Source organism: Peromyscus maniculatus, chromosome 2 (assembly GCF_049852395.1).
Source record: "Peromyscus maniculatus bairdii isolate BWxNUB_F1_BW_parent chromosome 2, HU_Pman_BW_mat_3.1, whole genome shotgun sequence".
In the NCBI taxonomy this organism is placed as follows: Eukaryota; Metazoa; Chordata; class Mammalia; order Rodentia; family Cricetidae; genus Peromyscus; species Peromyscus maniculatus.
In genome coordinates this window covers 114,871,636-114,895,245 of record NC_134853.1, presented here as the reverse complement: position 1 = coordinate 114,895,245, position 23,610 = coordinate 114,871,636, and positions in this window count along the sequence as shown.

The window sequence follows — 23,610 nt, the reverse complement described above, 5'->3', positions numbered from 1 at the left end:
GTGCAGATTTCTGTAACTATTTTATTTTTCAAATATCTCAATGCCCAAGTGAAGCATAAGAAGGAAAAAAATGGCAAAGCCAAATTCCCTGGAGAGGAGACACTCAATCCAAATGGCATATGCTACTCTTTGTGAGCATGGCTCCACAGTGCATCCCAACCTTGTGCAACTCCATTCAGCTCAAGATGTATGGAAAGAGTTTTATGTTTTAAACAATTAGACTTGACAGAGCTATTGTTTTCCTCTTATTTAATATCCCTCAGCACTGGAGCCCAGCCAGTGTCTGTACTCTGTCTCTAAATTTAATTCTTATTCCTTCTACATATCACTTAGTTGTCAGAAGACAGCAACTTAATAGCATTTGTTGCTCTGGCTTAGGAGTTTCTGGGTTATGTCATTTCCCAACTGACCTGCTTAGCTCAGAGGGAATAAATTTTTTTTTCTAATGGTCTTGGGGGCTTCTATCATTAGGGATCTTCTTTCCAGTTTCTGGGGTATTTTTGTAAATGTCATGGGATGACATAATTTCTAGATATTGTTTCTTACAAAGGCATAAGGCCTTATAAATAAGAAATGACTCCAGAAGAAGGGTATTATAGAGGAAAAATTATCTAATCCTGGTTATTGATTTGTAGCTTGTTAGTCTGAAAAGTCTAAAGCTCCAAGGGAGATGGAGATGAGGACTACGGAGCAGGAAATACGTCTCTAAATGTATCATTTCAATTCACTTTAATTCAACTCCACAAATATGCCCCTGCAGTTAGTGTGGGGCAGGCATTGACCTAAGTGCTGAAACAAAGTGGCCTTCACTTGTGTGGTCAAGTGAAGCAGGACTAGTAAGGTGCATTACTTCCCAAGGCCTCAGGTTCCTCTTGTGCTAAAAGCTGTTCTTTCTCACCATTCTCATTTGCTGATGCTCATTATGAGACGGTACTATATTACATTTGAAAGACGGGTTGCTTTAAAATTGCCGTGTATGTTGGATTCTTGGCTCTGCGACTATTTAGCCTTTAGGATGAATAAGTGATTTAGCTTTTCTGGGTCTTATCTGAGTCATTAAAACTAATTTTGAAGGTTCTCTTGTTAATTTATATTCCATGAGACTATATTCAATATCCTTTGTCATATTCATGTCTTGCATAGAGTCAAGCAATCAAGCCACACATTTTGTTGAGCTTAATTGTCATTCTTTACTCAAGGGTGTACTGCAATGGTTTGTAAACTGTTACTACATACATATGCAATGGATTTCTATGGCAGAAGAGTGCTCTGAGACCAGAAGGAGAGTGATTATAAAATTCTTTTTTTTTTCTTCAACATGAATATCTCTTTGAATGTCTTAGAGAAGTTTTTGGCAAGATTTCAACTGGTGTGTGATTTATGTTTGTCAACTTGCAGCAAAGAAAAATTTCATTAAACTAACATTTGTTGAGGTCTGTTGTGAGCATATATTACTGTTTGCTAAATATTTTAGTCTCCTTTTCCATGGTGCCCTCTCTATATGAGAATTCTTCACTTGACTGGCATTAAGTTTGCCATGTGGCTTATCCTAGCTGGTAAAATATGAAGAGAAATAAGATGGATCATTTCCAGATGGAAAAATTACAAGAGACAGTTGTTTGTTACTGTGTTCCCTTTTTTTCTAGCACAAGACCAGCAATGTTTTCAGGGGTGGGTGGAGTAGGGTGAGTGTCATTTTGGCATGAGACATATGTAGCTGTTTTGGGAAAAGCATGTATGTAGTATGAAGGAGGGCTTACTGTTTGTCATTATAATATGACAAGATTTCTTTTTTAGTTATACTGTAATCTGGTCTACTCTATATTATGCTTTCAATTGAAAAGATACAATGGCAACCAAGTCAAATTAATACCAGGTCTTTTGGAATGTTTCAGTGAAGCAAGATGTTACAACAATGCACAGCCTATATTGTAGTAGAGGAAATATACAACACATGTATATATTGAAGAGACAAAACCAATCTGTGATTAGAGGAAGCCCCCTTAAATATGCATTTAAGTTGATAGTTCATAAATTCACAGAATTGAGGTTGGCTAAGAGACAGAAGGAAGGAGTTGGTGCTGCAAACAGGAAGCTTTAGGTCAGGAGTTGAGACATGTCATAGGAGCATGAGTAACATGTTATTGAGTATGGTTGTAAGGAAGAATAAGAGGGGATTGGAAAGAAATGTGGCTAATGAGATAATGCCAACAATAACATCAGCATTTATTAGCTCTGTGTGAAGTGCTTATACACATTCTCCTCATGATTATTATTATTTTCATTATTTTAATTGAGCTATAGAGGGGCTTAATAACTTGTCTTTTGCCACACAGCAGGAATGTGATTTTATTTGAAGGGCAATAGAAGTCACTGAACAGTGTGATTCTTGGAAGCTACTCTAGAATGATCGCTCTGGCTCTGATTTCCAATTCAGAATCTAGTCCTGATGTGAGGGAGTTTGGGCCCTAACTTCTGCAGCTCAGCCTCCTGACTCCATTAAGTGAGGTGATAGAAGAAAGCCGGAGTGCTACAGTGGACTGATATTTTGAAGAGCTTGGAATAGAATATGCAAAGAAATATAGACTGTAGGTCTCAAGATCATTAAGATTTGGTAGTAGTTTTAATAACAATATAAAAGTAATAAAGTGATCCCCAAATGAACTCTTAGGTCTAATTCAACAAACAGTCTGCTATTACATCACTATTTTGAGCATTTCAATTTACTTTTGACTTTAATATAGATAATATACTGGGTAAATTAGAGATAAAGCCAAAAGTCTGTGAAGCACGTCTAGCTAGTGGTCTATGTATTCTTTTCTTTGTTTACTGAGGCTGAATAACAGTAATTGTGATTTGTGATTTTCTTCATCATAAATGGGGTCATCTATTGATTAAGAGAAGAGCTCTTCATAAACGACCATGACATTTCTGACAGTTGTTTGTCTTCTGTCCATCAGAGGTCCCTGGAGACCAAGACCTTACTGAAAAGGTCCCCGAGTCAACATGGCAGAGACTGTGATTAATATGGATGCTATTCAGGCTTCAGCAGGGCCTCCTCTTTCAACAAAATTCAGAGAGAAGCTGTAAGTATTGTTGATATTTATAGTTTGCTTCCTAAATTCTCTTCTACATACTATCCTCAGAGTGTCTGGCATCTTACCTTTTGCTCTTCCTCTTCTTATCTCCTATTTATTGTCCTTCTTCTTTACTTATTCCCTGGGCTAGCTTCCCCTCTTCTTTTTAAACAGTATGTGGTTGCAGAAAATAACATGCTAAGAAACAAGCTTCCTGCCAATATGCATAAGAAGATTTATTGCAGCAGAGAAAGGAAGTCACGAGACAGTGTGAATATTAATCTTTCAGTTTGGGTCTATAAAGACCCAGGTTTGGATCTTTGGGGACTCTTATATATATGCTGTCAAAGAAAAGCAGTTAGGTTAGAGAAGGAGATATGGGGGATGATGGACAAAGATTTATGGCTCAAGTGTCCATGAATACAGGTTGGCTCAACCATCGCAACTTTTTCCCAAGACACAGACAAAGCTGTATTCTTTGAGGTGCTACTGCATCTGTTGAGTACCACTATATTTTTTGAGGTATTATTAATGAATACATTGAGATACCACAGCATTTTTTCAGGTTTCAATGCATCCTTTTTAGGTACTACTCAAAGGCCAGCTTGGCAGAGGTTTTCAATGCTGTTCTTCCAAAATGAACTGCCCAAACAGAAATTATCAGTAAAGACTACTGCAGGCTTAGGGATAGTTTCCTGAATTTTCTTGATATAACCAGTAATGAGTTGCCAGCTTAGATAGCTCTTTTTATAGATCTTGAGGCAGCTGGATCAAAATCTAATGAAGATGTTTGCATCTGACAACGGCAGGCCTGCACACTTCTATCCTGTTTCTTGAGTGCACAAATGCATTTCATTTGGGAACATGAAAGGCATATTTAGCGACAACTGATGGTTCTTTGTTTTTTAATTCCCAATAATGTCTTCAGTAAGTGCTTTTGTTAACATTTTTGCATTATACAATAGGTGACACAGGAAGATAATCGGTGTGCTGAAAGCAATTAAAGAGTTTATATCCAACTTGTTCTGCCTATTAAATGGATCCATTCGGCATGGAAGCACATTAGCATCTTTACAGTGGAACGGATTGTGGAAATAGGTTATTCACAGGGCTTGTGCATCTTGCTCCTGCTGCAATAAGACATATCTTCAAGATTGTAGAAAAAAGGAATGAGCCATTTTTCTCCCCTTAGAACTGTAAACAGAAGTAAAACTATTAATAGATGCTGTAGCTAATCCCAAGAAGCTGCAACTGAGAGATTAAATAATGTCGAAAAGAGAGGAAGCTGGAATGAAAGGAGGGGAGGGAGGGAGGGAGGAGGGAGAAGGGAGGGAGGCGGTTCCCTGATCACAGAGCTGAGTTAGACAAGGACAAACTGAAGGACTCTGGCTGATCATAGGATTAATGCTATAAGGGGAGATTCCTGCTCTTAGCAGTGTAAATATTACTTTGTTTCCACAGTACTGTTCTAAGAGGGAGATTTGTGCTTTATTTTCAAAATAGTAATCAAGATGACTTTAAACAGAGGTTGGATGCCATTGAGATGCAGCTGAGCCTGGGGGACAAATCTGTGAACCAAAAACTATATTTACTGATAAAAGAAATAGAGAACTAGGAGGCCTTTGGGTAAATGTACAATATGAAACCAGAGCCCTAGTTTTTACTGCCAAATAGAAGGAATTATAACAAGGGGGATTGGTATATAATTAAATCTTGTACCTCGAATACTGTAAGTGATTAGATGGCCCTATATTTTATTACTGCTAATTCTCTCGGTCTTTGGTTGAGCCTCTGCTCAGCGCTGGCTTTGAAGCATTGTGATTCAGCAGCTCTGGTCAGGGTCATAACATATCTCTTCATACCTTCATAGGAGCGGTGAGCTTTGTATTATTGCCACCATTCAATGCTGTTCAAAGTGTGGTACATGGTCACTACCATCATCATCTGGATACCAAGCAATACAAATTCCATGGCTTTGTCCCAAGCCAAATAAAGCAGAACCTCCAAGGGAAAATGTTTTAATGCATAGTCAGGCTATAGGCCATTTTTATGTCCATTAAAATTAGAGAAAAAATGTTTTTACTGTTGAGAAGTCTAAGCCCAGGGTATTTGAGAGCTGTGTGGTAATCACAACCATGTCATAGAAGCAGAATGGATTTTGGTTTAGCGTTGGTTATATTTTTTTTAATGATGGTCCAGACTTGTTCCTTTTTTAGGATTATTGAACTATCATATCATTTATAGGTGCTAGAGCTTATGAAGTCTTTGAAAATGGTCTCATTAATGACTGTGATTGAAAATTCTTGGAATTTATGAGGGTAGGGATTTAAGCTATTTTTCTTTTGCTGTGATATGGTATTTACCAGCATGATTGACTCTATACTGAGCCTCTTTTTGATGTGAAAAGAGACAAGGAAAACACAAATAAGGACTGACATGTGTGCCATAAGGAGAAGGGATACGGCATCCATCTATTTCATGTGTAGAAACAGTGGAGAGGACTGAATGTCAATCCTCTTTTAACATCCTTATCTTCTACTATGTTCTCAGGTAAGGAAGGGATCACGGTATGTTATAAAAGTAAATCACATTTATTTATGTTGGCAGTGAAATCAGTAGTGAATTGACCTAGCTCAAGGAATTCACTGTGTGCATGAAAATATAAATCAGCACCTGGGGAAACAGACTTATTGCTCTCTGGCCCTATTGATGGTCATTCCTTATCCTTGGGTAGGCATTAGTTCAGGCCTTTGGTACTCAGTCTGCATTGAGTACATAGAGTCAGATGCGCATTAGTAAGTAATTGCTTTTACTAGCATTATTCTGCTTTCATTTCACTTTTCTCATCTCCTCTTCCTTAATAGTATGAGGAAGTCATGACCTAGAGCTTGGCATGTGGTATTCATTCTATCAATGCTGACATTCACACCAAAATTAATATCGTTACTATATACTAGATACCTTAAAAAAAGGCTTTCAAAGAAGGAATATGTGTGAAGGGTAACATTTGGAGCCTTACAAGAGAGGTTTCAACTTTGAGTCTGTTATTGGCTAGTTTGTATATGGCTTGACCCATGATTAGCTTCTCTAAATTCAAGTTCCTCTTTTAAAATAATGACAGTGCTTTATAGCTCATACAGTTATTACATAGGTTAAACATAAAATTACCATACATTAACTTTATGCAAGATCACCTGGGTTTACATGTATTGGCTTGATGTAATTACTTATATAATTCTCTTTCATTATGTGTGCATTCTAGTTCGAATGGTAAATTATATTTACAGGTAAGTTTTATATATATTATATAAACTCAGTAGATTTTTCTCCATGGAACATGAAAGCCTAAAAATTCTGAGTTGTGCCTATTATTTGCATCAAAACAGCCTGTACCACTCTGTGTGTCTCTTTGACATTAGCAATCTTTTACATCAGTGTTGGCAAGAATCCAGAGCAAAACTTACTGATCACATTTGTAGAATTAAGTGTTAAGTCTTTTGGGGTGGGGAGGGGAGCTGGACCATTGGTATATTATTTCAAGATTTCCAAAGAAAATTTACAATATAGTAAGGTATTACTACACTTGCTGAATGCCAGGCACTCTGCATCTCTAGGATGACAGTGGATGTTCTTAGCCTCATCTTACAAATGAGGTGCCTTCAACTCAGAAGTCAAGAAACACTTTTAAGATCAGACATATGACTAGAGGAGATAGCAGCAGTCAAAGTTGTATTTTTCTTTCTCTTAGGTGAATGTTTTTCTACAACAATGTGTATGTGTCATTAGTGATGAGCAGGTTTAATAGCACATGACATAAGAATCAACCAATCCGTTCAACCCCACTCTCAGCTTCCTATCTTTGATAGGTGGAGTAGAGGTTCTCTGTGTTAAGAAAGGAGGATATTTCTAAAACCAACTGAACACTTTTTAGATTTTAATGTTTTTCACCTTCCTGTCCATCATAGATGCATCTTTTTATAGTTCACTGAGCATTCTTGATATTAATTGCTGCTCTCCTGAAGCTTCTGTCAAACATCACAAAATTGGGATTATTAAGTAATGGAAGGCTTTATTTGGGTAGATGGCATGAGAAAAAGAAGAGAAATGGGATGAAAATCAGGAATGACTGTCAGATGAGACTCCTTTCAGCTTAAAGGGATGGGGACATTTCTAAGGAAACCTATCTTTTTTCTTTCTCCAACAACTTTTGGTTAATTCTGACCTGCATTAGGTAGATAAAGATAAATGTGAATTTTGAATTATATTTAATCTTCATTAAAGCAATTATCTCTCTTAATGAAGAATTTGCTGGGTTGTGGTTGTGCAATGGAGTATAAAATCCTAAGTGAATAAAATCAATTTCATTTCAGGCTAGCTTTTCTGTCCATTAATAAACAAGACATAGAAAATATATTTGCTGTAAGTCATGCAGGCTGCTCATAGCTCACAGAAAGTCAATACAACTTACAACAGCAGGACAGTTGGCTCTCCATTGCTTACCCTTCATTTTTAAAAGTGAAGGAGAACTTTCACTCTAAGGAAGTTGTACAAATTTTCATACTGGGACTGTTTTACCAGGCCCCACAGTGAGAGAACTGTGGGTGATGTCTCATACTCAATCAACTGTCTGATAGAATAGTGTTTGTATTGTGAAATGTATTTGATCCAGTTTCTCTGCTTTATTAATCACACAAGTCTGAATTAGATTCTGGAATGCTTATGTTTCCTAAGTATGAAAGTTGCTTATTTATTTCCATGCTATTACAATGGAAAGAAACAGATTGGGTCTAAATAGCAGTGTACTGTAGTGTGAAGCAATTGAGTTGTGCATGCCCTTCAGGAGGAGGATAATGGGAATTGGTGCCAACTAGTCCTCATTGCTATTGGTAGAGCTTGTTAAAAGGATAGAGACTCATGTATATTTTAATGCAGACATGAGTATTTTTATTTCACATAAATTTTAAGATTTAGCTCACATGAACTGGATGATAATTATAATTGGTTTCAACTCATCAATAAAGAGATGCCAACTATTTGAATGGATTATATAACAACATTCAAGAATCTGTTGTCTCCAAGAAACACATCTCACTTACAATGCCACCAAAAGAGTTGAAGAATGGAAGTCAGTCTTTCAAGTAAATGAAAGCTGAAATGGTGATGGCATAACTAATCTGATACCTAAGAAAGTAGACTTCAAATTAAAGAGAGACGAGTAGACAAAGAAGGCCATTGTGTGTTAATAAAAGGAATAATTCATCAAGATGATATAATAACTGTAAATGTATATGCACCAAATGTTTGGGCTTAAATTTCATAAAATAAATACTAATGGGCATAAAAAAAGTCTTAAAAATTCTTTTACATAATGATGGATAACCTCAGTAACTCACATATAACTTTAGGTAGATAATTCAACCCCCAAACTTCAGAATAAAATTACATAGTAGATTTAAAAGATTCACGCAGAATACTCTTTCCAAATCTTAACAAATACCCAGAAATTGAAACAATTTCTTACATCTTATCAGGTCACAGAATTAAACTAGGAATCAGTAGGAACATAAGCACAGAAACTTAGCAAATGAACAGTACTCTCTTCAATGACGAATGGGTCCTTGAAGGAATCAAGAGGTAAATTTAAAAATTCCTTCAATTGAGTGAAAATGAATCATATCCCAAAGGGCTGAAAAGCAACCTTTCTATGGGAAGGTGAAAGATTAATGATGTTGTTGACAAACTTTCTTCTCTTCCTCATCAGAACTTAAAAATAGCAAAGTCAAAGCACTCTTAAATCAGAATGTCTTTGTACCCTACCCTTGTAGTGCCTCATAATGGGTAGTGCCACAATTCACTCTATGGAGTATGCACCATGTGTATTGAGACAGAGAGTTATATGCAATTTGTTATTAAATTGCATTGTGCATTTTATGTGCTAGGCTTTGTGCCAACTGCTTGCATTATTTAATAATAACTAGTTTCAGACATTTCTTTCTTCTCCTTTTATATGTGAGGAAACTAAGGCATAGGGCAATTAAGCAACTCATCCAAACTATACAGCTGGAAGAACTAGTACTGTGTCATCTAGTTCTAGAAATCACACATTTGATAGCCACACATACTTCATTCTTTCATCTGAATGTGACCAGGATCACATTAATGGACCTGTCAACATTTTAGTTCCTTTATCCATAAAATGGGGGGAAGTAATTCTTACTGAGTTCCTACTCATGTGCCAGGTTAGCTATGATGCCCTTCATCCCTCAATTATTTGCAGTGCAGGCCAGTCCTCTAATGTATGTATGAAGAAACTGGCTCAGATACATTTTGTAGCTCTAAGATCACAAATAGTATAAGAGATAGAACATTACTTCAGGCTTAGTTCTTCCTGAATATGCTGCCCCTACTACATACATTGTTATAATGTTTTAAAGACCATTGTAAGGCAACAGATATAAAGTATTCAACACTTCCTGGCATGTGATATGTTCAATATGAGTAAAATCTGCTAAGGCTTAGCAAATTTCACAGAAGTGCTTATTATTATTATTATTATTATTATTATTATTATTAGTAGTAGTAGTAGTAGTAATAGTAGTACTTTGGTCAGATGCTAGCAGAGGCAAGAGTTCATAGCAAGATGAGATATATCCAGCATGTGATCTACTAGTAGCCAATGGTGATGCTACTGCACTTACTGCCATGAGATGGAAAAAACATACAAATTGCTTAATTATGGAATCATGGGTCATTTTGTTCCAGAATTCTTGGCATCTGTGGCTGTCAAGGGGCTCAGCTGGCAAACTGACTTTTGAAATCTGTCTTTACAGTGAGAAAATGACATCAAGGTATAAAAGACATAATAACATTATATACTCACTTTCCAAGCCAAGCACATTATAGGACATATTTGCTGCAGATTAATTTGTAAGGAAATGAATCACCACAGACATATCAGCCTTATCAGCCATTCTATCATCTACTCAAGATTCCCCCAAATTTGAATATTAAATCAACAATTTAACTTTTTAATTAATATGTATGTAATTACAAGTAATACATGACATTGTTTTTAAATAGTTCCACAAATAATATCTCAGTTTATTCTTTCTGCAGCTAATCTCAGTGATGTAACTGTATTAATACTTTAGTAGCTCATTTTTATATTACATTTCTACCCTCAAATATACAGAAATTTATTGACAATTATATTTGGAGGCACTTAAATAGTTATAGTTTTTATCATAGAAAATTGAATGTTGGATTTTTGCTCTCATATTAGGAGTAAGTAAATATAATGGAAATGATGTTACAGGGGACCCACTAAGTTTCCATTTCTCTTGTCTCTGTCTTTCCTTGGTTTTCCAGGCCTTTTACTGTGGCTTTAATGGCCTGTTGTTTTGATAGCTGTAGTTGGACTTTCTTGTCAGACTTTCTTTGAACCACCAGCCCCCAAATAATGGCATGGAGATTGTTATTAATTATGAATACTTGGCTTTAGTTTAGGCTTATCCCACTAGTTCTTATAACTTAAATGAACCCATTTCTATTAATCTATGTTCTGCTATGTGGATTTTTATCTCTTCTCCATTCTGTGTTTCTGACTCCTTCGGGGTGTTGCTGGTATCTCCCACCACATCAGATTCTAACCTTGAGTTCCTCTGCTCAGAAGTCCCACCTATTCTTTCCTGCCTAGCAATTGAACATTTAGCCCATTATTAGACCAATCACAAAGACACATTTTCACACAGTGTACAAATATCCCACAACATTTCCCCCTTTGTCTGAATAAAAAGGAAAGAATTTAACTCTAGCACAGTAAAACTATATACAATAAGAGCAATTATTAGGTATTGTCTAAATAAAAAGGAAAGGTTTTAACTCTAACATAGTAAAACTATGTACAATAAAAACAATTATCAAGTAATAATTACATTCACGATATCCAGTTCATTTGTATTTGGCAAATTTATTGAAATTAATCTATTTTATCTTGATGACTCCAAAGTTTTATAGCTAAACCACTTTATTATAATTCATATTACCATCCTGAAAATATCTTTTTAGACCTTAAAACATTTTTTTAAACAACTTAAGCTTTTATGTCTCTCAATCTTATAAAATTTACATCTCTTTTATAAGTTTCTTTTTTTGAATTTGGTAACAAAAAATGGTATAACTATCTAGTCTTCAACCCCATCAGAGACTCAAGAAGGATAAAATATTACCTAAGTAAACAGAAAGTGCAGAGCAAGCAACTTCCAAAATTATAGAAATGACAGAAACAGCTGCTGCCTTGATAGTCACCCAAGTTTTCTCTACAACATTGGGGCATCCATCTTTGGCCTACATGCCTGGAATATGTGACAGACTTTTTTTTGCGAAGCAGGAATTTTGGAGGACTGTTGTACCATGTCTTGGCAAAGTTCAGCAGTTGCTTTCTTTGGTGTTATGCTTGTCCAATTTGGACAGCATACTGTCGGCAGTAGAGACAAAGGCAGTTTCTTGTCCAATGGCTAGCTTTGCCACAAATGAAAGCAAACTCCATATAGAGATTCTTTGATGCCCATAATCTTCTCTGAAATAGTTTGGTATTTCCAGGAGCAGATATATCTCACTGTCATGAAAAGTCTTATGTTGTTAAAACATCTTAAATGTCATTTTTTGTACATCTCTGAAATCTCTGAAGTGTTTGAAGACCCTCTATCTATCTAAAGTATATCTCTATCTCTGTTTGACCTTAAAAACATACCTAACATGGCTACAAATTTTATTGTTATAATTAACTACTAACCTGTATTTCTTAATTATCCTAAATAGTTTGCAATAATAGCTTTCAAGGACTAACAATTTACATTGCATTTTTAAATGAGCTGCACAGGTACAATACCTTAAACAAGAGTAGAATCACACACACAGTATGTTATAACAAAAATAACTTTAAATTTGTATCAATTTACAAAAATCCATACAAATGTAAAATATTTGAGACTGAGTTGTGTAGTAGGAATCTTAAAAGTTCTTATTAATAAAATCAAACCCGAGGCCAGTTATTGGGGTCCATGCTGGTAGATCAGAGAGACAGAACAAGCCACAGCTATCTCACCTCGCCGGATCCTCAGCTGGTCTTGTCTCCTCAGACTGGAGGCCTCTGAGTCCTCATCCGGAATGGGTCTCAGCTGAATTACTGCTCAAAAGCTTGAATGCTTAACCAGCCAAAATCTTAACCAGCCAAAATCGTCTAGTTTCTGGTCCTCACGCCTTATATATCTTTCTGCTTTCTACCACCACTCCCTGGGATTAAAGGCTGGCTTTCTGGGATTACAGGCGTGTGTCACCATGCTTGGCTATTTCCAATGTGGCCTTGAACTCACAGAGATCCAGAGGGATTTCTAACTCTGGAATGCTAGGATTAAAGGTGTGAGTGCCATCATTTTCTAGCCTTTGTATCTAGTGGCTGGCTGTTCTCTGACCCCAGATAAATTTATTAGAGTACACAATATTTTGGGGAACACAATACCACCACAGAGTTGCTTTTTTAGTTTAAAAGTAAATTCAATGATCTACCCTTTTATCCTATCATTCCTGAACCCTCCCTTTTTTATTTTCAGAAAGAGATCCCTGAATCTAACCTCCTTTGCTTAGTTTTTTCCATGACTGTGACCAGTAACAACTTGCACCCAGTCCCCCTAAATAATAATAAACACTCATAATCCATTGAATGGCCAAAAACCACCCACCCCCACCTCTTGGGAATATGGGCATTTTGTTCTTAAAATTATTTCCCACTGTCTGGGGGTGACAGCATCTTTAGAGAACTCTGAGAAAATTGAGATAATGGTCAAGTCCTGGGAGAGATAGCTATATCATTTGTTGTGTTGTGTTGTCTCTATGTGATGGGAAGTGTAGAGATTATCTGAAACTGTGGCTGGAATAGTCCGTGAAGCTGGACCATCTCAGCTTCGAAGTTGTTCTGTATGCAGATTTTTGGGGAAACTGCAACAGGGGCATTTTGAGAGGCTGGATCACCTGGGCTACTTGTTTTCATTGGTGTCCGGTCCTTTTTTCCACCCAAAACACACAAATTTTTAAAGGTAACACATATATCTGCATTAACACAAATATGGACTTGTGGTGTGCATAAATTAGCTAAAGATGATTTTCTGTTTTCTGTTTGAGCAGGTAAAAGGTATCTGTCAATTTTATAAGTCTGTTTGAACTACATAACAAAACTGTAATATAAATCTCTACCCATGCCATATGAAAGGATGACATGCACGTAAAAGGATTCTGTAGCTAACAAGCTTTACCATGTCTCATCCAGTCTCAGAGCTGTTCTCATGTTAAGGGATCCGCATATACATTACCTCTCTTGTAGTTTTTCTTGGTTTCTGTTTTTTTTTTTTTTTTTTTTTTTTTTTTCTTTTTGGAGCTGAGGATCGAACCCAGGGCCTTGAGCTTGCTAGGCAAGCGCTCTACCACTGAGCTAAATCCCCAATCCCGTCTTGGTTTCTTTCTTCTTGTTTGCAGCCAAGATTTTCAGGAGGTCTCCTCTGATTATATCTAGTCTTTATTAATTTTAGAGGAATCCATAGGTTTTTGTTTCTTATGGAAGCAAAACATAACCTCTCCCCCAGTACAGCTTATTTCTGGATTTTCATTCTGAAGTTATGACATCCTTAAAATATATAGGCTGGTTTAATTCAGTAGTTTTTTCCCCCCACAATTCAATATCTCTCAGCAGCTGCCACTTTTTGTTAATTAGCATTAAACAATTTTAAATTAACAAAGCACTATATAAGGACCCAACCTCTCTGTGTTATATTTCCCATCCTTATGTGGCTTATTCTTTTTATATTACTTACTCTCTCTTTAAATACTTCACTTTATTATTTTTAAACTATTCATTTTTTTAATGACTGTCTATACCCACTTTCTTTTCTTTCTTCAGCACTTAAGCACCTTTTAAAGTACACTGTACCTGTTCAGAGGTTTTCTTGGTATGGACCTGGCTTTACTGTCAGTCTCCAGTGTTTTCTGATTTCAGGAGACAAACCTTAAACTGCTAAGCATTGACTAGGCTGTCTGTTGCTCCACTTAGCACATGTCACTGGAGGCTGGCCCTACCTCCCTAGCGTCAGTCCAGTATACTATCCCACTGATACTGGGCTGAAGCTGCTGTTTGCCTTTCTGTGAGAGCCAAGCCGCATGCCCATGGTTATTGTCTGGGAGCCACATTCACCTGCTCCAGATCTAGGAATTTTTTTTTTTATCTAGTGCTGCTTAGCACACCAGCTGCTCAAGGACTTGGCTGAGCAGCAGGCCTTCTTAAAGGAGCCATGTCTCTGTATGCTGTAAACACTGGGACTGCATGAGAGACTGTGGTTACTGGAAGCCATGTCTGACTCCGTGTTCAGAACTTTTTTCAGCTTTCATAGGATTTAAATGTCACGTATTGGGTACCAATTGTAGTTTTTCTTTTGACTTAGTTGCTGCACATAAATCTACTGATATTTTAATTATTGTCTGTAGCCCTATATTGGGTGCTAAATGTAGTTGGGTGCCAAATGTAGTTGGATACCAAATGTAATTGGACTTTCTTGTCAGACTTTCTTTGGATCACTAGCCCCCAAATAATGACACGGAGACTTATTATTAATTATGAAAGCTTGACCTTAGCTTAGGCTTGTCCTACTAGGTGTTATAACTTAAATTAATGCATTTTTTTAATTATATTTTTTCCATTCTGCATGTTTATTTATTAACTCTTCTTGTCCCATTAAAATATAAATTCCACTACAGAAAGACTATTTCTCTATTTTGTCCACCACTTTTATCCACCTCCCTTGAAACAATGCCTTGAATACTGTACACTCTTAATAAATACATGCTAAAATTCATGATCCCAGTCTGGTTCACTCAGTAAGCAACTGCTCTTTCTCATCTACCTTAGTATGCTTTCTAAATCCACTGTTTACATCCCACTCGCCTTTACAGAAACAATTCAGATAACAAACAACAGAAAGAAGTAACAATTCATCTTCTCGATAGAAAAGAATCATCCTTTAGGAAATCCTTGATTTTGCTGTCAGGCTGAGGAATAGACAGAATAACAGAGTATCACTAATGGTGGCTACTACCTCCTAACTTTTTCTAGGGTCAATCAGAAGGATGTGTGGAGACAGTGGTCCCCTCCCAAATTAGATCTATTCTTACAAAAAGATCATAACGAAAGCCAATCAGAAGACAGCTTCTTGGGGGTCCATCCACTCTCCTCCCACCTGCAAAAGACTGTAACAGCCCTTGACCTTTATAGTCAGGCCCATTATATGTGAATACAGAAAGCAGGGACCCCTCATGGGTGGAGAATTATAGTCAACATTTACTTACGCTGTGAGTAAAGCAGGATTTGAAATTCCAGAAGGGCACAAGTAAAAAGCTGAAACACATTCTCCACCCCAAGCAGTTCAAAGACCTCTTTGACAGGAAAGTCAAATAGAGGAAGCTCATTGGTACTTGGTCTCTGGCAGATTACTGGCCCATAAACCCCAGAAAACTTCAGAGAGCGGCCAGGAGGTGGAAGGGGCACCTCATAGAGTACGTTGTATATGTAACTCTCAAGGGGCAGAGGAGGGGGCTGAGGTGATGTGACTGCCTGGTGAAGCTGCTGCAGCACACTCCGACATGCCTTCATGAAGGACACGGGTGTGATGAGGCAGATGCATTTAGAGACATAGAGCGTGTCCCGGCTAATGTCATAGGAGTTGAAGCGCTGCAGCTTGGCCCCAGGAATGCCTTCACCGTCTTCCATGGCACTCTGGTCTCCACCATCAGCAAGTGGGGCACGAAGGACATCATACTCAGCATTGTGCATATGGTAGAGGGTCTGCATTGCACTGCAGATCTGCTTGCTGGTCACTTCTTCATAAAAGGTGAGGGCAAAAATTAATGCATTTTTATAAATCAATATTCTGCCATGTGGCTTTTTTTACTTCTTCTCCGTTCTGCATGTCCAACTCTTTCAGACTCTCTCAGTGTCTCACTGGCATCTCTTGCCATGCCAGATTCTATCCCTGAATTCCTCTCTTTGCCTGAAAGTCTCACTTACTTCTCTCCTGCCTAGGTTTTGGCCATTTAGCTCTTTATTAAACCAATCACCACACATCTTCCCACAGTGTACAAACATCCTGCAACAGATAGCCTCTTAGATTTTTCTTCACTATTACTTGAAGAATTCTATTCTCTTCTTTCTGGATGGCCCAATTTTGAGTCCTACTAAAGAAAAAAATGTATTCATAACCTTTGCTTTAAAATAGTGACACTATTCATATTATTTTCTTTTTTGTGAATTAGTCTTTTTTATGTATTAGTCTTCCTAATTTTTACCAGATTTCATTATTTAAAATTTTATTTTAAATTGAAAGGAAAAAAATATGTATTTGTGGGGTACAATGTGTTATCTTGAAATATGTGAAATAGCAAAATCAAACCAAATTAGCTATGTATTGCTAGCTTATTCATTGCTGATGAAATCAGTTAGAATCTATTGATTTAAAATTTTCTAGAACATGACACATTGTTGATAGTTATTTACACCATGATATGCAATAGATCCCTTACTCAACATTTTCTTTATTCTGTCCTACCTGCTCCTGGCAACCGCCACTCTCTTTTATCTGAGCTAGACTTCTTTGCATTTCACATATAACTGAATATTTGTTGTATTTGTCTTTCTTCACTTAACATAATGCTTTTAGATTCATCCATGTTGTGAATGGCAAGATTCTTTTCTTTCACAAGGCCGAAGACCATCCCAATGTGTATATCTACCACATTTTCTCTGTGCGTTTAGTCACTGATGAAGACATAGCTTGTTTTTGCTTCCTGGATTTTGTGAATAGTGCTGTCATAAGCTTAGTTATGCATTCACTTTTTGGCACAATTTCATTTCCTTTGGATATGTATCCAATAATGGGAATTGCTAGATCATATGTTTATGATCAATATTTTAAAAATATTCTATTTTTAATTTTTTGAAAAGTTCAATACTGTTTTTCATAATGGCTGCTTTAATTCTCATTCTTAGCAATAAAAATGTTTCCCCTTTCTCCACATCCTCCTCAGTTTTTGCCTTTTTATTTTGGATGATAGCTATTCCAATAGGTACAGGGTAAGACTTCATTGCATGTTAATTTGCATTTCCTCATTAGTGATATCCACCATCTCCCACATATATCCATTTGTCCTTTTTATTTCTCCTTCTGAGAAATATCTAGTGAAGTCCTTTGCCCATTTAAAAATGTTTTCATTTTTAAATCTTGATCAAATTGAGTTTCCTAAGTACTGTGATACTAACTGCCTTTATTTTGAGTGACTTCTTTTTCACACTGCAGTTGTGTGGTATTCTTACTGGTATCATATAAATTTGTCTTACATATCTATCAAATCTGATTATCTCTGTCTGAGTGAGGCTTTTGCCCATTTAAATTTGGTATGAATATTAAAATTGTTGAATTTAAGCTGACTGCTTGAATCTTGTTCTCACCCATGTTTTGTTTTCCTTTTTCTCTTCCTCTGTCTTTTTGGATTATTCAATTAGTGATTTCATGTAGTCTACCCTTTTGATGTAACATTTCTCTTGGTAAACTATAACATTTTATATTTTTTGGATTTTCATTATATGTCTTAAAAATTTCACAGCTTACCTTGAAGTAATATACCACTTCATATGCAGTATAATTATCTAAAATTTATTTCCTTTCATTTCTTAGGTTATTAATATCCCTATATCAATAGTGAAAATCCTAATGACCTAATTTTCATTTTTCCCATTCTTGCTTTACACCTGCCTTTTTCAGCTCATTGCTTTTTTGTGAGTTATGCATTGGGTTTATTTATTCAATGACACTAAATGTAATTGTGCTAAAGTTATTCTAAGACTTCTCCATTATTTCCACTTTATTTGGGCTGAATTTATCTTCTTTTTGGTTTAGTTTGTCACTGCTTCTATATGCTCTGAATGAGCTTTCCTATTTTTTTTCTATTTTTAACTCCAATCCTTTCTTTCCCCTACCATGTGAGTGAAGTTTTATTACCTCCTCCTTCCCGGGATTTCCAGTTTCAATGTCATTCTGATAGTCCCTGTATTGTTTTCATATAGGAAAGGAAGATACAGCTTCTGGACCAGAAACCAAGGTTAGCATTGTTATTCTCTGCATCTGTTTCCTCATGTGCTTTATGAGTGTTTGTTTTGTTGATTTTAGCTTGGAGACTTTTCAATAACCTTATATTGTGAAAGCACTTTATTCAGCCATTTCTTTAGGAGGCAAGACTACCATAGCCCTGAATTCAGTCAGTGATTCCTATTGTTCTTCCCTGTATGGGAAGTGTGCTGTTGCTTCCTGTTACTCTGCAGGAATTAAGTGTTCAGTAATTTTTTTCTCTTGGAGACTTGGGACCCAGCAGGTCTTCAGCTTCAGCCCATCACTGAATTTCTGTTCCACTTTTGTGTAAGATATATCACATAGAGAGGCTTAGGTATGTCTTTAATTTTAAATATTTTATTTTTCAATTTTTGTTTTGGACCCTACAAACTCAAAATATAAATGCAGGTCATATTCATTTATAGTCTACTTTCCCTTTTTCCCTCAAGACATTGATGACAAATGGTTTTATTCTCATTACACAATAGAAAAAATCAGAAAATAAGAGGCACTAAAATGTGGGTGGAATACACCTTACCTTATTCCTAAAGGCTCTTACTTATGTTATATATATGATTCATCTTTTCCCCAATTCCATATAAATTTTCCTTTTTGTCTAAGGGTTTGAGAAGAAAAAAAATCAGTTATTGGCCTGGGATGACCTACTCTGTAGGATGATTGATAGTTGTTTTTGTTTGTTTATTTGTTTGTTTTTATGTATATTTTACATTTAAAACCGAATTGGACACTCCAGTCAGGGAAGCATGTAGGCTAGCTGTAAATGTTCATCTTTTCCTCTTCTTCTCCAAACCCATTCCACCAGTCTCATCCTCGCTTTGTAGCAGACCACCTACTATAACCTCCCCTGCCCTCATCTCCAGTGGGTCACACAGATCTTCTCTTCCAACCATCCTCCCCACTCATTCTGTTATCCCAGGCCCCAATTCCAGCCAGCCAAGCCTGCTAAGGAAACAAGTAGGCCAGTAAAGCAGGTAGGCAAGCTTCAGGGGTTCATACTCCCCCCTTGCTTCCATATCTGATTCCCCCAGTCCCATCCACAGCTCTGTAGCTGGCTATCTGCTGTGATCTCTCCACACTCTGCCCCCATTCCCAGGACAGTAAGCAGATCCTGGTGGAACACTCTGCTTTCCCTCTGACCTGTAATCCCTTACCCTCTTAGCTCCTCCCCTTTTCATTCCCATTCCTAAGTGTCAGCCCCTAAATACCTAGAAACACATTTTAACTGAAACACCCAGTAACCACACCTAGTAGGATCCCAGGCAACACACAGCCACCACACCTCCTAAGAACCAGAGAGGGCAACAGATACCAAGGAACACAACACTCACCCAACAAAAGGATACCAGATACCAGCACCTAGAATTACAATCTTCCCAAACCCAGATGCCTAGATTTAAGTATAAAAACACAATAACATCCAGGACAATATGTCTGAGGATTGAATACGGCTGAAGCACAAGACAAAGACCTTAAGATAGCCTTTATTGATATGGTAGAGGTCCTTAAGTGGGAAATGAATAAAATTCATAGATTAAAGAAATCTATGTAAACACAAGCAAACAGTGGAAGCAAATGAATTCAGCAGTTCAAGACCTGAAAGTGGAAATTGAATCGATAAAGAAAACCCAAACTGAGGGAAATTTGGAAATAAAAAATTAAAAAATAGAACAGGAACCTCAGAGGCAAACCTCACCAAGAGAGTACAAGAGATGGAAGAGAGATTCTCAGGCATTGAAGACATGGGAGAAGAAATGGACACCTATGTCAAAGAAAATGTTAAATCTAAAAAAAAAAAAAAATCCTGGCACAAAATATCCAAGAAATCAGGGAAACTATAAAAAGACCAAATGTAAGAATAATAGGAATAGAGGAAGGAGAACGTTAAAGTCACAGAAAATATTTTCAACAAAATCATAAAAGAAAAGTTCCCTAGCCTAAAGAAGTAAATGCCTATCAAGGTATAAGAATCATACAGAACATCAAATAGACTGGACCAGAAAAGAAAATACCATCAGCACACAATAATCAAAACATTGAATGTACATAACAAAGAAAGAATATTAAAAACTGCAAGAGACAAAGAGGAAGTAACATATAAAGACAGACCTATCAGAGTAACACCTGATCTGTCAGTGGTAACTCTAAAAGCAAGAAGGTCCTAGACAGATGTTATACAGATTCTAAGAGACCACAGATGCCATCCCAGACAACTATACCAGCACAACTTTCAATCACAAAAAATGGAGAAAATATGACATTACATGAAAAAAATAAGAAACTATATACCTACAAATCTAGCCCTACAGAAGGCACTAGAAGGAAGAAACACACACACACACACACACACACACACACACACACACACACACACCACAACAGCAAAATCACAGGAGTCTACAAACAGCAAAATCACAGGAGTCTACAAACACTGCTCATTGATATCTCTCAACATTAATGGTCTCAATTCCCCAATAAAAATACACAGACTAACAGAATGGATACAAAAATAGGATCCATCCTTCTGCTGTATCTAAGACACACTGCTTTCCATAAAGGATAGACATCATCTTTGGGTATAAGGATGGAAAAAGATGTTCTAAGCAAATGAACCTAAGAAGAAAGATGGTGTAGCCATTTTAATGTCTGACAAAACAGACTTCAAACCAAAACTAACAGAGAGATAGGGAAGGGCACTATATACTCATCAAAAGAAAAATCCACCAAAAGGGCATGGTAATTTTTAACATCTATACAACAAATACAAGGACATCCAAATTTTTAAAAGAAACACAACCACAGCTTAAGTTACAAATTGAACCTCACACACCGATAGTGGGAGACTTAAATACCCCATTCTTTCCAATAGACATGTTATACAAACCAAAACTAAACAGAGACATGCTAGAGCTAACTGACATTATAAACCAAGTGGACCTAACAGATATTTACAGAACATTTCACCCAAACAAAAGAATATATCCTCTCATCACTTCATAGAATTTCCTCCAAAATTAACCATATACTCAAACACAAATCAAGTCTCAACAGACACAGGAAAACTAAAACGACCCCCTGTATCCTATCTGATCAACACAGCTTAAAGTGGCCTAGCAACAACAGGAACAAGAGAAAGCTTACAAATTCATGGAAATCGAACAAGTCACCGCTGAACAAATAATGGGTCAAGAAATAAACTGAAGACTTTCTAGAATTAAATGAAAATGAATATACAATATAACCAAACTTAGGAGCACAATGAAGCCATTTCTAAGAGGCAAGTTCATAGCACTAAGTGCCTACATTAAAAAAAAACATGGAGATGTCTCATACTAATAACTACATACCCCAAAGTTCTGGACAAAAAGAAAAAAATCACACCCAAAAGAACACATGGCAAGAAATAATCAAACTCAGGGGTGAACTCAATAAAATAGAAATGAAAACAACAAAGAATCAATGAAACCAAGAGTTGATTCTTTAAGAAAATTAATAAAATGATAAACTCTGCTCCAAATTAATTAAAAGTCAGAGAGAGAATAACTAAATTAACAAAATTAGAGATGAAAAGGAGATATAACAGCAAAACTGAAGAAATTCAGAGAATCATGAGGAAATATTTTAAAAGCCTTGTACTCTACTGAATTGGAAAATTTAAAGAAATATTTCTTGTTACATATTATTTACCAAAGTTAAGTCAAGATCAGATAAGCAATTTAAACAGACATATAACCCCTAGTGAAATAGAAGCAGAAATTAAGAGTACCCCCCCCCCAAAATAAAAGTCTAGGTCCAGATTCTATTAGACTTAAATAGAAGAGTTAACCCCAATACTGCTCAAATTATTCCACAAAACAGTACTATTACCAAATTTGTTTCATGAGTCCATAGTTACCCTGATACCCAAACTACATAAAGACCCAACAAAGAAAGAGAATTGCAGAACAATTTTCCTTTTGAACACAGATGAAACAAAAACTCAATAAAGTATTTGCAAACCAAATCTAGGAACACATCAAAAAGATCATCCACCATGTTTAAGTAGGCTTCATTTCACGAATGCAGGAATGGTTCAACAGACATAGATAAGTGTAATCCACTGCATAAAAAAACTGAAAGACAAAAAACACATGATCATCTTATTAGATGCTAAAAAGGCCTTTGACAAAATCCAACACTTCTTCATGATAAAAGTTTTGCAGAGATTAGGGGTACAAGGGACATACCTAAATATAATAAAGGCAGTTTACAGCAAGCCCATAACCAACATCAATTTAAAAGGAGAGAAACTCAAAGCAATTCCACTATAATCAGAAACTAGACAATGTTGTCTACTTTCTCCATACCTATTCAATATAATACTAGAAGTCCAAGTTAGAGTAATAAGACAATTGAATTGGATCATGGGGATACAAATTGCAAAGAAAGAAGTCAAATTACCTTGATTTGCAGATGACATGATAGTATACATAAGTGATGCTAAAAATTCCATTAGGAAACTCCTACAGGTGATAAATACTTTCAGCAAAGTAGCTGGATATAAAATTCATTCACAAAAATGAACTTTCCTACATACAAATGACAAGTGGACTGAGAAAGAAATCAGGGAAACTACACCTTTCCCAATAGTCCCAAATAACATAAAATATATTGGGGTAACTCTAACCAAGCAAGTAAAAGGCTTGCATGGTAAAAACTTTAAGACATTGAAGAAGCTATCAGAAGATGCAAAGATCTTCTATGCTCATGGATCAGTAGAATTGAATTAGTAAAAATGGCCATCTTACCGAAAGCAATCTACAGAGTTAGTGCAATCCTGTCAAAATTCTGACACAATTTTTCACAGATCTTGAAAGGACAATTTTCAGCTTCATATATAAACCAAAAAACCCAGGAGAGCTACAACAACCCTGAAAACAAACAAACAACAACAACAAACTGCTGGAGGTGTCGCCACTACCAATTTCTTTCTCTCAGGGTTCAGGGAACCCCATAGAAGAGAAGATGGAAAGAGTGTAAGAGCCAGAGGGGATGGAGGACATCAAGGACACAGGGACCTCTAATTTAACAGTTTCCATGCACATGTGAACCCACAGAGCCCGAGGCAGCATGCACAGGGCCTGCATTCGTCTGCACCAGTTGGGGTCTTAGAGCTGAAAGGAGAAGTGGACACGTGCTCCCATCCCTAACCCAAAAGCTATCCCAAATTGATGACCACTTACAAGTGAAAATTTAGTTTTCTCCAAGGGAGTTTCACTGGAGAAACAAACTAACTACTCATATGTATGGACACACACACACACACACACACA